The sequence below is a fragment of the Camarhynchus parvulus genome, chromosome 3 (assembly GCF_901933205.1).
Source record: "Camarhynchus parvulus chromosome 3, STF_HiC, whole genome shotgun sequence".
Classification (NCBI taxonomy): Eukaryota; Metazoa; Chordata; class Aves; order Passeriformes; family Thraupidae; genus Camarhynchus; species Camarhynchus parvulus.
The window spans coordinates 84231380-84247371 of record NC_044573.1 but is presented as its reverse complement, the minus strand read 5'-3'; positions in this window follow the sequence as shown (position 1 = coordinate 84247371).

The window sequence follows — 15992 nt, the reverse complement described above, 5'->3', positions numbered from 1 at the left end:
TGAATGTAGTGAACTGTGTTTTTAAGCTAGACCATTTCAAGGAATCCCAGATGTTTTCTCAGACAGGGATTTTGAAATTTTAGACACACACATCTCCTTAAGTTATATAGAATTTAGGTGTCTAATTCCTTTGGACTTCTCTGAAACCTCATGGATTATTTATTGTTGAATTTAGATATATGGTAGTTACACAAGGTAGCTGTGGGGATGGAGATCCCCTTAACAAATTACTATAGCATGTGAAGATTGAGAGGAAAACTTTATATTGCTCCAAATAAGTTAAAAGCTATGTGACAAATTCATAGAATCAGAGAATCAAAGAACATTTGAGTTGGAAGGGGACATCAGAGATTATCTAGTCCAATCCTTCTGCCATGAGCAGGGACATCTTCCATTAGAAAAGATTGTCAGAGACCCATCCAGCAAGACTTTGAACACCACCAGTAGTGGAGTATTCACAATTTCTTTGCACAGCATTCTTCAATGTCTCTCTACCCTTATCATAAAATATTTCTTCCCTGATTCCAACCTATTTACCCTCTAACAGTTTAAAAAATACTGTCCCTTCTCCACTAGAGACCTTAGCAAAGTATTTCTTTGTCTATTTGTTTCTCATAAGCCCCTGTTATATATTAAAAGCCACAGTAAGGTCTTGAAGTCTTCTCCAGGCTTAAAAGCCCCAAAACTCCCTCAGCCTTTCTTCAGAGGATAGGTGTTCTGCTGATCACTTTTGTGGTTGTACTCTGGACCTGCTCTAATAGGTCCATTTCTGTTTTTTTCTGTTTTTAATGAGGAGCCCAGAGCTGGATACCTTACTCCAGGCCAAGTCTTATAAGAATGATGTAGAGTGGGAGAATCACCTTCTTCGTGGCCTAGTGTCCACAATTTTTTTGTTTTTGAAACCCAGGACACAATTGGCTTTTTGGGGTGCAAATGCATAATAATGACTCATATCCTTTTTTTCCTCCACCGGGATCCCCAAGTCCTTATGCACAGGAATGTTGTCAGCAATTCAGCATCCAATCTGTATTGATATTGATGATTGCCCCAGTCCAGGTAATAGGATGTAGCACTTAGCTTGGTAGAACTTCGTGAACCCATTCCTCAACCTGCCAAAGTCCTCTGGATGGCATCTCTTCCCTTTAACATCAACCTCACTCAGCTTGATGTCATGTGCAAACTTTCTGAGGATGCACTATATGCGTCATTAATGAACATATTAGAGAGTATTGGTCCCAGTATGGATGCTTGAAGGAGACAACTCTTCACAGATTTCCACTTGAACATTGAGTTGCTGGTTGTAACTCTTTGGATAATGCCATCAAGCCAATTCCCTACCCATATAGCTGTTCACCTATCAAACCCAGTTCTCCAATTTAGCAGCAAGAATCTTCTGGTGTACCATATCAAAGACCTCACTGAAGTCCTGATAGGAGTCATGAAATTCTGAATCCTCAATACAGTATTAAAAACAATGAAGATAGCTCAAACAATATTAGTTTCACGATAAGTAGTAGCCTGCTGCTGAATTGGAGTGGAGGAAATACAGCCGCTGGAAAGTTGAAGTATGATGTAGTCCTCAAATTTGATAGTATATACATACACTATGGCTATACAGTTTGCTAAATAGATAACAAGTAGAGGTCAAAGTGCATCATCAGTTAAGACCTGAAGCTCAGACATGAGTCCTTTAGTGACTGTATATATCATCTAGGGAATAGTCTATTCAGTGGTAACAGAAGCAAGCACATCACAATGGATAGACTTACTCCTAGAGGTTCCTTGAGATTTATTTTGAGGTCTTATCATGGGCCTTCATAGAACCATGGAATCATTAAGGTTGGAGGAGAACTGCAAGTTCATCAAGTCCAACCATTAACCCCAGCACAGCCAAGTCCACGGCTAAACCATGTCCTAGGCACTACACCTCCACAATTTTTTGAACACTTTCAGAGTCAGTGGTTTTACCATTTCCCTGTGTCACAAGAAAAGCGGAGATTTACTCAAGCCTTTAGTGTTTGATGAATTTGTCAGTACCCCAGGAAAGCTGAGACCCCTGTGCCTGATCAGTCTGCCAGTGTCCCATTATGGGGACCTTTCGCTGAGCAGCTCAGTAGATCGGAGGGTGGTTTGACTGACATGTTTAGGTTCACACACCAAAAAGAGAAACTCCCCTGTGGGTCTCACACCTTTACCCACTGCTTGCAACAACCAATGCCCTTGAAGGACTCACAGTAATAGTTTACAGAATAACACTCTTTATTAATAAATTGCAGTAAGTCAAGGTTCAAGAATTGCCAGTGATATTACCTGACTGCAAAAAATAAATTCAAAGCAATATATTAATTGAAAACAATATATTTACAAGCTCTAATGTCCAGTGAAAGTTAGCTTGAGGTAATCATTCAGTAGATATAGGGTATATTTCTTACCTAATAAGCATCCCCACAGGAGAGAAGACAAGTTCAGCCTATTGGCTGATCCCAGAGGTTCCAATGGATTCTTCCCTAACCTCTCCCCATTTTCAACTCATTTTATACTATTTCTTTGTGCTTAGATGGAGCTTGAATGACTTTAGTGGGTGCTGGTTGTATGTTGAAAGCAGGTATCTCAGGATAGCACCTGAGATAACCTTGGGATGAGGACTTGAATCAGTCCAAAGACAGTGATTTCACCATGTTTGCTGATTCAATATCAAGATGTTTTCATTTATTTCCCTTGATGCCTTGGAGTGGCTACTTAGAGCAGAGGCCAGGCAAGATTAATAGAACAAAAGTGGGTATTTATTAAAGGCCTTCAATAGGTACACTTTGGGGAGTCAAAAGCCTCCAAAAGGGGCTACATCCAAGATGGACAACGGTCATGAGTTTTTCAGACAGGTATAAGTTTGGTCCATTTACATATCAGGGGTAAATCCTCCAATTACACCTTCAGGTAATGAAGTCGTACACCCCCAGTTTACTCCTCCCCAACTCACTTTTTTTTTTTTTTGTACTTTTGGATCCCAAGATAGTAAGATGTCCTTGAGCTTTAGGCCTAGATGAATTGTTTTGTCTGACCAAAATATAAAGACAGTAGCTAACACTCTATATGGAGTTTTAGAATTATATACTAAAGCAGCACAGGATTTGAAAAATATAAAAGCTAAAATCCTAAGGCATCACCCTTGGTTTTCAGGTACTGTGGAGCTTATCAGCTGGAAAGCATTACAAGTTATTCTTCGCAGGGGTTTTGACAGAGCCTGGCTACAGTGTCTCCTCTCCACCCTCTGTTTAGTCCCCTTAGGTTGCATAGTATGTGGGAGGTTGGTTATGCTGACCACATTCCATTCAGGGAGTAGCAACTGGTTTTTTCCCTGTGTCTTGTGTATCATTATCTTTTTAACCCCCAGTCATCTTCCCACCCCTGGGCAGTCTGTTCCAATGCTTGACTGTCCTTTCAATGAAGTTTTTCCTAACGTCCAATCTAAACCACCCCTGTCATCACTTGAGGCCATATCAACTTGTCCTATCACTTGCTACCTGGGAGTAGAGACTGACTCCTACCTCACTACACTCTCTTTTTGGGGAGTTGTAGAAAGAGATAAGGTCACCCTTAAGCCTCCTTTTCCCGAGGCTAAACAGCCTTGGTTGCCTCAGCCACTCCTCATCAGACTTGTATCCGAGAGCCTTCAATCCATTTGTTGCCCTTCTCAGAGATCAGCATCTATGTCACAATACATAGAGATATCAGTTTTATACTAATTATAAAAGTTATTAATAGTAACTCATAGCCTCAAGAGTACAGTTCTATTAACAAGCACATTCTTGGTAAAAATATAAATTTTATTTATCGTACCTTAGTGAACATGGGAGTATCTCAAAATACATCTGATACACTATTTGTATACAGTTTATCATTAGTATCCATTACATATCCTTCACATTATATTCTGTTTCATGTTGGCAGACACTACTGAATGCCTTGGGTAACGTTAATAAGTGTGACCACATAAATATAATTCACACCTGGAAGACCTAGGCATTCAAAAGCTTTATCTTAACTCTCAATATAAACCCTGAAGCAAATATGATAAAAAAACTCATGTTCCAATTCGACTTGTTCTTGAATTAGGGAATAATGTTTATGAGTATCTCCAGCTTTTACTCTAATTTTCCACTAGTATGCTAAGCTCCATTTTTAGCCTTGGCATGTTCTAATCAGAAATAGGAAAATTGCAAACTTTATATATAAATCTTAATCAAAGTTCTAGTCTCACTGCAACTTTCACTGAGGACTCTTGCTGCTTCTGTTGTATTTGGGCAAAGTATAAATAAATACTCCAAAAATTTGAGTCTGATCCCACTTATTCTGGTGTAAATCAGAAATAATTGCTCAAGAATTAATGCAGTTTCATTAATGACAGTGCTATGTACCTCCTAATCTGGAAGTTGTATGCCTGAATTATTGAGAAGAAAAGAAACTTTAAAAATGTGGTCTTCTTCCCTCTCATGAAAATGAATATTCAAAAAAAAAAAGTCAATATGTGAGCAGTATGAATTCCTAAAGTTTAGCAATTACCTATCATAGTAATGCCTTATGCTAATCTGAAAGTGTACTGCTTATTTTTAAGAATGAACACACAATTTTAAACAACTCTAAAAGGAACCTCTGAAATGACAAACAATGCACCTTTAATGGAGTCTACATTTTAAGAACTTGGATGCAATTAATTTCACAGGTACACTACTTTTGATTCATGACAGAGTATAACAAAATGTCAATAATGTTTGGCAAATGTCTTTCATTGAGTGATATAATTTCCTGTCTTTCCTGGCAGAAATCTCTATAGTAATGATGCTATTTGAATATCCTCCTAAATTTAGTTCCTTCCAATACATATTGATGCAATTATTTTGTATTTTTGAACATCCCAATAGTATATGGGAATATAAATAAGCAGGGAAAACAGACTGATTATGCTTATCCTCACCCTATCTAAAGACAGATTCTGAAGTAATGTTCTGGATGAAGGTTTCTCATAGCTAAACAAATTAAACTGATTTTCTTTCCTTCTGTATAAATAAAGACTTACATTGTGTTTCTCATCAGAATATGAAAGGAAGTGAATAAAAGAAGAGAATGCTCCTATGCAAAAAAAAAAAACACATATGTGCCGAAGAAGAAAAAAATAGTCCATGTTTAAAGACGATACCTGGGACTATTCCACTATCTGCTATTCTGGTGCATTCTGGTGAATGCACCTTCTTTTTCATCAGTGCTAATTGCTCCAAGTGGAAAATTTATGCTGTTTCTGGTATCTCAGCTAAGTAATTCAAAGTAAGTTCAGGTATCTCTGCATGAGTGAAAGGCATGTATCTTGTAGGCACAACCTGCAGAAGAGGTCTCCACCTGGACTACATTCTCTTCTCTGCCACCTGCTCTGCACATACATTCATGCCACATGCTGCCTTCAGGGAATGACTGGATGTTAAATGCAATTGCTTTATTTTACTGATTCAGTATTTCACATTTTTGCTAAGAGCTCTGTACTCCTATGGGTTTATTTTCTTGACAATTAGTATCCTAGTTACCCTTTCCACTGCTTCTCACTTCCAGAGGGTTTGTTGGTCAAGTTATACTGTTTCTATAAAACCTGAAAATTATCGTTCTTTCAAGACCCTTTGAATACTCAATTTTTGGTTCTCATGTCACTTTAGTGAGCAGCGCTTGCATAGCATCAAGGCCTTTTCTGCTTCTCATGTCAGTGAGGCAGCTGTGGGTGGGCAAGGAGTTGGAAGCAGAAAGAGCTGGGAGAGCTGTGCCCAACTGACCAAAGAAGCATCCCATCTCATGTGATGTCGTGCTCAGCATACAGAGCTGGAGGAAGATAAAGGAAGGCGGGGGGACCACTATGTTTGGAGTGACATCATTTGGCTTCGCAAGTCAGTTATCTGTGATGGAGCCCTGCTTTCCCACGGATGGCTGAGCACCTGTCTGGCCATGTGAAGTGGTGAATGAATTCCTTATTTCTATTTGCTTGTATGTGGCTTCTGTTTACCTATTAAATTTACCTTTGGAATTGCGTTCATCTCAAACCAAGAGTTTTCTCACTTTTGCCCTTCTGATTCTCTCCCCCATGCTGCTGGTGAGGGAGTGAGTGAGTAGCTGCATGTGGCTTATTTACCAGCTGAGGTTAAACTACAACAGTTGTGAACTGAACAAGAGTTCCAAATTATATATGATTATTTTCTGTTCTTTTGATCCTTATAGCCTATGACTTTAACATCTGTCAGAAGACTCATTTTTGCTTGATTACCTCCCTGTTCTCTGTTCTCATAAAGTAAATGAAATTTCAGTAACAGAAAGGCACCACTATCAGTGAGTTAATATCTTTTGCACAACTCTTTGAAGAGGAAATATAAAAGGCAAGAGAGAAGTGAGGAGGAGAAATACAAGCGATAAAGAAAATAAAAAAATATAGTGAGAAAAAAATCTTTTCAAAGGGCAAGTACAACAGGGAATGATGAGGTAGTTGTCCAAAATGGAAATGTCCTAGAAAATATATGATGAGGAAAGATAGTTTCTGAGCTTGAATTAATGAAAGGAACCAAATCCATAAAAACATATTCACTTTTCCTTTAGACAATTTCAAGAACTCTGAAATTATAAAAAATAAAGAGAAAAAAATAGAAGGCAAAATTTTGTAGGGTGATGATGCAAGTGATCTATAATTCTTTATTTTTGATGACTATGGGTTCACTGTAGACATGATGCACTTTAATATGATATTTGTAAGTCTGTGTACAAAAAGGTCCACTTCAAATCTATGTAAGTTATTACATCTAGAGGCTTCAACAGTTCCTCCAGCTGTACTGGTGAATATTTAGAGCACGAGAAAAATGTGAGAGGGATGAGGTACTGTGAGAGGGATGAGATAACTTTGGGAAAATGGGTTTTAGACCCACTTTGTAAAATTTATTCCCCTATTTCATCTGCAAAAGAAAGACAACTTTTTTTTTGCAGCAAACTCACGAAGTTTCATAACAAAGTAGGGCCTCTTCAGGAATGGGAAAAAGGACTTGAGGGGAAAAAATCAAATTTACAGGAATAAATAGGCTACTCAGAGCTCCACCCATCCTGGTCTCAAACACCTTCAGGGATGGGCTATCCACAATGTCTCTGTGCAACCTGTTCCAGTGCCTCACCAAACTTACACTAAAGAATTCCTTCCTATTATTTAGCTAAACCTAGACTTCTTCAGCTTAAAAAACATTTATCCTTGTTCTATCTATGACAGACCTTTATGAAAAGTCTCTCTCCAGCTCTTTTATAGGTCTTTTTAAGCCCTGGAAATTGCTCTAAGGTCTCCCTGGAGCCTTCTCTTCTCTAGGTTGAACAATCCTAGGTCTCTCAGTCTGTCTTCATAGAAGTAATCCAGCCCTGTGATCAATTTAGTGGCTTTCCACTGGGCTCATTCCAACAGGCAAATGTCTTTTTTGTTTTGGGGACCCCACACCTTGAACAGAGTATTCCAAGTGGAGTCTCATAAGTGCAGAGTAGAGAGACAGAATCACCTCCCTTGTCCTGCTGCTCACACTCCTTTTGATATAGCCCAGGATGTGGTTGGTTTCCAGACTGCAATCACCCATGTGGTCCAAGAGTCATGTTGATATTTTCATCCACAAACAGCCACAAGTCCTCCTACTCAGGGCTAGTCTCCAGCCATTCTCTGCCCAGCCTAAACTTGCTCTTGGGGTTGCCTCAACTCGGGTGCAGGGAGTTGTACTTGTCCTTGTTGACTTTCATGAGATTTGCAGAGACCTCTCAAGCCTGCCAGGGTCAACATCTTACCCTTCATGACAGAGAATAAAGAACTGGAGACTAACACAAAAAGAAAGTCACTCCTTTCCCTCTTACTCCTAGATAAGAATGATTTCTTCCACACAGGGAGGATTACATACCACTGGGATAGAGCAGGAATCTACAACATCTATACAGAAACAAGAATCTGACATGATTCAAAGATCCAAAAGGTAAAGACAACAGGATATGGAACATACGTGAAAATTATATTGTTATTTTTTTAATTGTTATTGAAAATATCCTTGTATCACAGTTCAGAATTTGATAGAACTCTCCATCTGAACTCCAGACAAAAAAGTTTCAAATAACAGACTCTATGTAAGGAATTTTAAATGGTGCACAAGGGTCAGGTTTTGAGCAATAAAGAGACTTCTACACCACATGCCATAAACAAAGTGAGCTTTTGATGTCCCTTTCACATACTATTAACTATTCACTTAGTCAAACAGAGAATAAAAATTCAGTAAAATGAAAATTAGAGTAGAAAAATTACACAGTTAAAAGAATGCGCCATGAACAGAAAGGCACAAAACACATGTAGCCTAAAATCAGGCTTTCAGCTGTGTTTGCTCTGCAACTTCACAAATTCCCTAGCAGTCTTATTCTCAGTTCTGCAGATTCATGACTTCTACATATCTGGAAATTCTAGGTTTATTGCATTTCCTTGTAATACACTTCTGCATTATTTATGTAACCCATCTTTAATCTAATATTAGCATCTATTATTAATAGACCTAATTACATATCTACGAGTCAATATACATCTAGTACTGTCATTTATTTGGTTGTAAATCAATGACCTACATACTTCTATTATTTATAGATGCATTTTCTATTTTGTACTAGGAATCTCTTTAAAGAATTTTCGGATTCCGTGAAAAGTTCACTTACTGAAACTTCAAAGAGAATACAGAAAGACTAAAAAACATCCTTAGAGGTATTAATACTAGACAGAAATCAGCAGCCCCGTGGACAGTAAAAAAACAAGTAATTTATATAATCCACTATTATAAACATATAGTAGATAGAATGCACAAATGACAAATCTATCTTACACCACTATGAAAGTTAGGAATATTTTTATGTTACATTGTAAAGCAAATAAAAACTGCTGATTGGCAACTGTACATATTTCCAAAACTAAATCCATCTGGAGTTGCACTAGACTTATCTGCTTTGAACTTGATCCTGCTTATTTTCCCACCGGAGTAAAAGTATCAGAAAATCAGTCAGATGGATCTGGGTTTAATGCCAAAATATTTCAGGTGTTTTTGCATTAAAATGCACTCAGTTGTCTGAAGAAAAATTTTATATTTTCATTTGAGTCTTTAAAATACTATTTCAAAGTAATGTTCTGGAGGAAAATGAAGACACTTTTCTGTGCGCATGTATTTGGAATGTTGCTCTGTTTCTTTAGAACTGTTTATCCTTCCTGTCAAAGGAGATGTGAACTCCATTTTATTAATTGAAATTTGGTTTTTAAATAATTATTGATGTGGACTAATTTTAGGACAGTCTTCCAAACACCTGTTATATCCCAAATAGTTGACTTGCTTCCATTCCAGATTGACATTGCTTACATTAAAAGGAAAAAAAAAACAGTGACAAGAATTAGATATACAATCCACTTATTTATGCACATATATGCATTTATATTCCCAAAGTTCAAATTTCCCAAATAGTACAGGAATAAAAGAAATTAGAGAATTTTCATGATAATCCTGGTTTCTATTTTTTTATTTTTTTTAATGTTAAGACTCTGTACAAATAGTTTATCTGGGGCATTTTATATCTTAGTTTTGTTATGCTAAACAGCATGGGTGCTTGTGGTCCAGTGCTTGAATGGTGGCTCTAACTCTATTTTGTTTACTACAGATCTACCGCTGAATTAAAAAAAGAAATTGAATTATTGTATGAATTTAAAAATAACCACTCTGCCTATCTGAAGTCTTGCTTTAGCCTCATCTTGAAGGCTAGTAATTCTTAAAATGTCTACTCCTAAGGAAAAGATCCATATGTCCTCCAGCCTTGTACATATTCAACAGTATATTCTTGGACCAGGACTCATACTACATAACAAAAATACAAGCTGGATCTGGGAGCAATATGTACCAACGCAATTAATTAATAGGAAGTTAATCATAAGTATGGCATTTGTGCCTGACAAAGTCTAAAACTGTGTAAGAGAAATCCAAGACATACTTTAAATACCATTTGGAAAGGGCAACTTGGTATTTGTGTGATAGCACAAATGCATCGTAAATGCCATGGAAATGGTAATAACATGGTATATGTGTTCCAGGACAAGGGTTGAAAGATCAGTCATTTACCCAAATTTAATAGAGAAAGATGCAGGACTGCTTAATATCATCTGTATTACCCATGAAAAGAATTACTTATAAATATAAAACTTCAGCTTTTTTGAATAGGTAGTGGTATGTCAGATCGCAGCCACACTAATACTAAAGTTTTTATAAGTCATCTGGAATTTGCTACGGTGATATCATAGCAATAATTTCTGTATTCTAATTTACTCTTTGGAAAAATCTAATAGGCATAGATTAAGAAAGTTCTAAAACAGTCTCTCTCCAGATCCTTTATGTACTTTTCATTGAATTAGTCACTCACATTTATTGAAGTAATTTGGTTTTTGTATAATTTCTTTGCCAGATCCTTAATACTGCTTTTTGGCAAAACAAAGAATATTATGGTGCTATGAACAGTATGCATCTCGTTCTTGTGAAAAGCACCGTATTTCATTATACTCCAACAAAGTGGGGAAAAAAAAAAACCCACAAGAATTTTAATACATATTTCAAAACCTTTTCAGTTCACTGACTTTGGAAGTCAACATAATTAAACAAACTCTGTGTGATCAGAAGAGCTTGAAACAAAACCCCAGAACTCAGAAGGACCATAGAAGCGATATCATCTCTAATTTATATGTGAAACTGTTCATGTATGTAAGACTGAGTCTCTGATTGTTAATTTTGTGAAAGCATTCAGTACTGAAATATGTATAATTCTATTTTTTTTTAATTTTTTAAATCTTTTTTTAAAGTATTTTGGTGTCATCATCATTTAGGGATGGTTAGAACTATCATCATTACAGGGAAAAAAAATTAAAATAATAATCGGTATCAACAATACTAGAACTATTTGACTCCCTCACAAGAATTACAATTCACTAAGTAAAAAACCTCAAAACCTACCATGCAATCAAGTATATTACTTTATGCTTTGATGCTTCTGGAAACTTGATTCTTTTCAGAGGAAATTAACCCCCTCTTCTTTTAATCTTGAAAAGCAAAGATTTTGTTTCCCTTTCTTGCTTTTCAGAATGATATGTTGTCAATCTGCTATGATGATTGTGAGACTATTGTATATGTCTATCATAGAATACACTATGTGATATCTGAATCAACAATTGAAATTGTGACAGATATGAATCAAAAAGATAAAATTTTATTTAGCATAAACAGTACAATCAGCATTGAGTCAGGGGAGGTTAATCTTTAACTACCGCTATTCTGATTTTCACAGTACTCACATATGTCAGATCTGAAAGCTTTACTGCTGTCTCATCAAATTTAATTTCCTTCCAAGAAATCCTCTGAGAAGTGAATAAATATTATAATGCAATTAAAAATAGGTCTTTAGTTCATAGCGTCTTGAGTCAAAAAGAGTAAAACGTCTTTGTGACAGGATCTTTGTCAGTGTGTGTGTCTTGACCTTCCTAACAAACTCCCAAAAATTTAAATAAAGTCTTTTAGATGATGAATTTAAAACGTTAAGTTTTAAACTAGACAAAATCCAAAGGGTCATTCTGGAAATTTAAATTATTTTAAATCAAATTATCTTCTGCCCGCTAAATTCTCCTTTGTGAATTGTTGCGGCGCGTGCTGTTGGGCTCGCATTCTGATTCACTGTTGGGTGTCCTGTGTGTTTTAATATTAATCTGGATTTGTTCCTATTCAGTTCAATGTACTTAAAATGGCGCTGGCCCCAAGTTCTCCCGCCCCATTTCTTCTCCAGTCTGCCCCTGTCTGTCATTTGGTTGCTTAGTTACTCCCGCCTTTTTGTTGCCAATGGTTTGTCACTCCCCAGTCCCCTCCTTAGTTACCATGGCTACCTCCCGACCCCCCCCCCTTTGTTGCTATGCCAACCTACCTGCCAGACACCCACTTGGGCAGAGAGTGATTGGGCAGGAGTCTGTAATCCCTCCCCTGCTCTACTTTAGATTGGTGTTTTGTTCTGCTTGTCATGCCGGACTGTTACGTTATTGGCTTAGGGGCGGGGTGTACCGCCCCATAGCCCCCCTTTATAAGTTGCCACGGTCCCCGATCCTGGGGTGGATCTTTGCAGCTTCCGTCCGTGGTGGTGGCCTTCTACCTTTAGTAAAACTCCCGCTGCTGAGACCTGCCTTGCCTTCTTGCCATCCTTCCTGCGACTCGCTTCATCGGAGCCAGGCATTGCGAAGATCTTCGGGCACGGGCTGAGGCAGCCTTCCCCATTCGCCGGGAAGGGCTCAGTCCAGGCAGCTGTAAGCGCGGCTTGTCCCGGACAGCTACGCAGCTCTCAGAAGAAGCTGCTGGTGTGCTGTGGCACTAGCAGGGCAATTCGTTGGCACGCTGACAACGAATCTTCTCTTCCATTCAGTTCAATGACCTTCATTCAGGGCATGTTGCTACGCATCTGTGCTGTGCCTGCCTCCTCTGCTTCTCGGCAGCCTCTGACATGCTCTTCACCTAAGTAGCCCAAGAGATGCCCAAGAGATCCCACATTCTCCTTCCTGTTTTCAGAAGGGTCCAACTTGCCATTGCTTCACTTGTTAACACCAGCCCAGAGCAAACCTAGATACTGGTAGTCAAATGCTGTAAAAAGCTCTAAAAAGCCTTGGAGAAGAGATTTGCTCCATTAGTATTGAACAGCTAGAGGCTACTTAAATTAATTTCTTATACTCATGATTTAATAGGTCATTGAAGGACAAAATTAACTTTTAAAAATTGTTACTTTCAAAATAAAGAAACAAGATGCACTCAGTCCTTGTGATCTATTGAGTGATACATTAGATGAAAATTAAGTACTCTACCTATGACAACAAATTCAGATATGAATATTTTTTGCATTAAATTTGATGCCTGTAATAATATATGACATCACCCTATTAGAACCTGTGTCAGCAATGACATAATTGTAAAGTTTTTTCAATTATTAAAATGAAATGATTCAAAAGATATGGAATAAGATGAAAACCAGACAAAATTCATAGTAAAAACTGATTTAATGTTTAACCAAGAAATAAGACCATCAGAAAACCACCTTTTCAATCTAATCAATCTAAATCCAATTATCATTAAGCAACACACATTAATATGCAACAACTTTAACTCTTCTGATAGTTGATTTTATTTTTTTTTAACAAAGGTTATTTTAAGGAAGTGAAGCACCACATTGGGAATTTTTACCCTAAATTAAAATCATATAAGAATTTCATGCCACTCTTAAAATTAGAAGTCAGTTCAGGACGCTAGGACAGTAACAATAAGAAAACTTGTAAATAGATAAAAAAAGGCAGATAACCTGTGTTGGAAATTAGAAAACAAAACCAAAAGAAGCATTAAGAGGATTGATTTGTCATATATCAGAAAATTGAAGGAATTCCTTTTGGCCTGTCACAGACACAAATCTAATGTGTTGTATAGCATGCCAAAATTTCTCTAAATGATGCCTTACCTTGAAAAAGGAAAAACATGGGGTCTTTAGTTTGTTTATTTTTTCACACTCTTAAATGACGATGATGACCCTCATGGATCCCAAGAATTCCTTGTGTAAAATATTATATAACTCTTTCAAACTCTGAATTACGACAGTTTAGCCTTGTTAAGCCAGAAAAGAACATTTTAGAAGGCCTCAAATGTTTCCTTATTGAAAGTAATTTACAATATTTTCTTATTTTAAAAAGCAATCAGATTGAAAAAAATACTGTCTTTACTGTTGAAGTGCTGTAAATACTGGAAACTGAGCTAAAATGTCGTGTAAATAGGTGGTTATGTAATGCTGAGCAGCAGGTTTTAAAAAATATTATCCTTGATGAATTCCATCAACACAGCCCATTGACTGTTGTAAAAGAACACAATTTTGTGCTCCTAACATTGCCAGAAATCTGGATAGACATATTATTAACCAAAATACTTGGAATTGAAGAACAAAGAAGGACAGTGCTTGGAAAACACTGTCTGGGATTTGTAAAGAATTGCTTTAGCAGACCTTCCAAAGCCACATTTAAAATGCTTCATACAGTAGGATCTCATAATTATTGAAGACGTGGGGCTTATCTATTAAAAATAAGATTTTTTTAAAATATTCTTTTGAAGTGTTCATATATTTATCTGGAATAGATTTTTTTCCTTGAGTCTTTGCTTCTGCAAAGTGTGATTTGAGCTTGTTAAAAAAGGAACCTTTCTATCACATAGCAATGACTGATGTCTTCTAAACTCTTTGGGAAACTAAGAATTTTCAAATTCATGGTAGTTGGGATTCTCTATTACTATTTCCTACCTCATTTTGTGGTCTTTCCAAGATCTGTCTGTAGGGTATTTGTAGGTATCATATTTCATAATATGATAAACTTTCCTAATATGGTATAATTTCTACTATAATCCAAAAGCTTTTCTCTAGTATATTTTTTTCCTTAACTAACTTATTTTAACCTAGAAAAAAATTGTGCATACAATTGTGTATCTAAACTCATATACAATGTTATCTTTAAAATGTTAAAATAAAGGGGAATAATTTTACTTCATGCATAATAAAACAAGCTTCATATTAGAAGATGGCATTAAAAAATGCAACACTAGGTAAGCAATTTATTTCATGTTAAAAATTAATGAATTTTTGGAATGTTTATAAAAATGTAATTCCTGTTAAGAAAAATTTTCAGAAGATTAAATTCCATTGGCTTTTATTGAGAAACGTCCAAGGTAGGATGCATCTATAGACATTGGTGTACAGTCCCAGTATCAGATATCTGAACAAAAGGGATCAAAGGCATCAAAGTTACAATTGTGTCAAAGATCTCTATAGAGAAAGAGATTTAGAAAAATGACATTTCCAAAGAGGAAATTGAAGTGATTGAGTTCCTTTTCCCTATAGGAAAAAGACCAACAAACAAGCCAAAACCAGAACAACTGTCATTTCTGTCTAGGAAAGAATTCCTTACTAAGCACAGATATGGTGGTAATCTGCTTAACTCCAAACAAAACAAGTCTGTGGAGATGAGCACACTGTTCTACATCTTGATAATTATTCTAGTTGTTAATTTACATTCTGATGAAGAAAGGCTGAAAAGTAAACAAATATGAGCAAAAATTGGATCCAAGCAAATTATCAAGACAGATTTTTCTTCTTCCCTAGCTACTGGATGTCTAACAGAAGCACTGTGCATATAATACATTTCAAACACACACACAAAGGAAAAATACAAAATCAATATTTTTTTTTAAGAAATCAAGGTAGCAAATACTGCAACAGCCCTATCCTGAAAAACTGGACTACTCTATCACATAGACTTTTCCAGAAACTCATGAAACCTAATTGAAAACAACAGCTTGTTCTCACTAGCCCATGGAAACCTTTGTTTCAAACAGTGTTTAAGCTCAACTGGAATTTGATGTGTATGAATCAATTTTAAATGAAACACCTCTGTGAGCATTTGCAAAGATAACTGACTAAACTTCACATGGATCTCGTAGTAACAAACTCACAGGCTGGAGCATACTGCCTTGCAGTTACTTATTCAAGTAAGTTAAAATCTCTAGAAATCATTTTCCTCTAGCTGCAGTTATCATACATTAAGAAATATATAGGGGACATAGAGCTGTAATTTCCAAGGTCTCATTTATATTAGATTTCATGTGGAACATGATAAATATTGATCTTGTCTCTGAAGTATGAAAAGAACTAACTAGGAAAGGGTCAATAGAATAGATTAATAGGCAGATACAGAATTAAAGGGCTCTGCCATCTATCATACTAGGGTTTTCAAGTATATGTAGAGGTTATAGTTCTGCAACATTGTGTGCCAATTACTCTCACAGTTTCAAAAATATTTAAAAAATAGAAAAGTTTTACAATGGACTAGTAAG